Source organism: Ovis canadensis, chromosome 18 (assembly GCF_042477335.2).
Source record: "Ovis canadensis isolate MfBH-ARS-UI-01 breed Bighorn chromosome 18, ARS-UI_OviCan_v2, whole genome shotgun sequence".
Taxonomy (NCBI): Eukaryota; Metazoa; Chordata; class Mammalia; order Artiodactyla; family Bovidae; genus Ovis; species Ovis canadensis.
This window is the reverse complement of record NC_091262.1, coordinates 41,255,798-41,258,903: the sequence shown is the minus strand read 5'-3', so window position 1 is coordinate 41,258,903 and position 3,106 is coordinate 41,255,798.

Sequence of the window (3,106 nt, the reverse complement as noted above, 5' to 3'; positions counted from 1 at the left end):
CAAGAACACTGGAGTGTGTTGCCATGCCCTCCTCCAAGGGATCTTCCGGACCTAGGGATCAAACCTGCATCTCCTGCGGCTCCTGCACTGCAGGCAGATTCTTTACTGCTGAGCCACCAGGGAAGCCCCAATACAAGGGACCTGAGTTCAATCCCTGGTCAGGGAACTAGTTCCCACATGCCACAACTAATACCTGCCAGAGCAACCCCCACTCAAAAAAAAAAAAAACCCACAACAAACCTGGCACCCAGAAGTCACACAGCAGTGTTTCCACAGGACTCTCTGCACCAGGGCAGTCACAAGGCATCCCTGCCTCAAGGGGAGGACATCTCTTGGTGGGTGAGTGGCAAGGTTCTCCAAGAGGTATTGCTGTGGAATTCTTCAGGAAATGAAACCTGCCATTGGGAGCAATAGTGAAGTCATTTCCATGCTGAAGCAGGATGGTGTCGCATTCTTCTGCAGCTCATAAGGGCATGGCTGCTGCTAAGTTGCTTCAGTCATGTCCGACTCTGTGTGTCCCCATAGACGGCAGCCCACCAGGCTCTGCCGTCCCTGGGATTCTCCAGGCAAGAACACTGGAGTGGGTTGCCATCTCCTTCTCCAATGTATGAAAGTGAAAAGTGAAAGTGAAGTCAACCAGTCGTGTCCGACTCTTTGCGACCCCATGGACTGCAGCCTACCAGGCTCCTCTGTCAATGGGATTCTCCAGGCAAGAGTACCAGAGTGGGTCGCCATTGCCTTTTCCAGGAAGGACATGGTAGAGGCCTGAAAAGCCACAGCCCAATTTCCCTTCCTTCCTTCCAGGAAACCAAAGTTTTTTTTTGAGAAAAAGAGGTGTTATTTCCCTTTAAAGATAAACTCTCATTTCATCAGTGTCAAGGAGAGGTAGATCTCCACGACAACCTGTGGTCCCTGTGGAATCTGAGTTTATTGGGAGGAGAGAGATTCCAGCAGTTTGAGAGATGGTTCCAAGGCCACTTCCCAGAGGGTCATGCTGAGAGTGACTCTGGCAGAGACCCACTGCACCCCAGATGGGTCTCCCCAGGGCCTCTGCATTAGAGGGGAAAATGAAGTCTCTGGTCTTCCTGTCCTCCCTCGGACCTGGGCATGCCTCTGACTCCATCTGAACCAATGGGATCTAAGGGGACCACGGAGATACGGTGTCCTGCAAACCCCAGGATGGAGAGATGTGGACACTTGTTGCCTTCCACTCCCAGTGTACCACTGCCTGGAATCTAGGGCTCTGGGAACAGCCATGCCTGTCCTGCCCCAACCTCTGGGCTGCTTCCCTGGGGGAGGAATCCGTCCGGGCTGGGCTTTCTCCTGTGTACTCAGCCTGCCCCTCAGCTCATGGCCTCTCTCCCACAATACTTGAAGTGGGCGTGGTCCCTCAGCCAGGAGAGGATGCCTAAGCAGAGCCCGCTGGGCCCTGGATGCTTTCTGTAGGACTGGCCTGGAGGGACCAAGCCTGGAGAAGCACGGCAGCAGGACCTTTGGACAAGAGAGCTGCCCTCTGTCCATCCTTTGGGTTCTGCCTTCTGAGGGCACTGTGGCCACCTCTCTCCACTTGCTGTGCACATCAGCTCTTGCACCCTGGCTTCCTCTCGCCGCTGTCTCCAGGTGGCTTGGCTTCAGCACCCTCTGCTGCCCCTCTGAGGCTCCAGGGACAGATCCACCAGGAGAAGGCCTGATGGACAGAGGGACAGCCCTGCTGGTGGGTGGCTCACACAGCAGGTGTCCCCAGGGCCCTGGCCAACAGAGCAGCTGCCCTAGGTGAGTATATGAGAACCGCCTGCTGCAGGGGGAGGATGGGGAGAAGTGTGCAGCTGGAGCCAGGGAGTCTTAGCCCCCCCCATGTCTTAGTGGGGACATGCAGCCAGCAGAGGGGAGTGGGGTCTGGGTTGGAGTCCCAGCTGGACCACCTCTACCACCTGGAGTCCTCATTCTAAAATCCTACGCATCCTTCTCCATCACACTGTAAACACCTCAGTGTTAGGAAGGGCTCTGGGTGATGCTTGGCCTATGAGAGACGTCCCTGGTAGTAGCAAAAAGGGCAAGAGGGCAAGGTGTCCCAGGCTTCCTCTAACTCAGGGGGCACTGCAGAAGGTCAAATGACTTTTGCTTTCCTCTCTAACACTTAACTTTGAAAGTTTTCTCCCTGAAAGAGAAGTGAAATGAACGTCTTTTATGCAGACTCACCAGTGGTTGAGTTTTTGCCATCCTTTCCTCTCTTTCTCTCTCTGTATATCTTTCTGTATCTATTTTTTCCTGAATCATTTGAAAGTACAGTGTTGACACCTTACTCCTAAATATTTCTTGGCTTTGAGAAGCCAAGAAGCCATAGTTGCACTCAAAATGTTCATCATCCTTTAATGATGATTACATAATATACAAACCATATTTAAATTGTTTATAATGGATTTTAATCTCTTTTCTGGCCACATATCTCTTCTTTATCAACCAAACTGAGAAAGCTGCACTCCCTCCCAAACACACCCTACTGCAGGTGTTTCTATGGAGGCTGCCCATTGAGTGGGGGGCGCTGTGAGGGAGTCACCAGGGACCAGGACATCTCATTGCCCCCTGCCATCCTCATCCGGCCCTAATCAGATGGAGCTGAGTCTGGATAAAGGTGTGGGGTTTTCTGCCTTTAATTGGCTTGATCTCAAGCCCTGGGACTTTGCCCTCATCTATCTCAAGCTACAGGGCTGCCCTCAGCCCCCAGTCATCTGTACCCCTGTCCCCACCTGGTCAGCATCTCATTTCTTCTTATAAAGACATGAGCTCCCCAGGTGGCACAGTGGTAAAGAATTTGCCTGCCAATGCCGGAGACACAAGAGATATGGGTTTGATTGCTGGATCAGGAAGATCACTTGGAGAAGGAAATGGCAATCCACTCTAGTATTCTTGTTAGGGAAATCGCATGGACTGAGGAGCCTGGCAGGCTACAGTCCATGGGGTCACAAAAGAGTCAGACACGACGAAGAGACTGAGCACACACGCATGCATAACGACAGGAAAGAACACGCGTCCCCTTCAGAAAAAAGGGGATCATGCATGGAAGAGAGCAGTGACCACTAGCAAATGGTCCGTGTTTATCCACCCG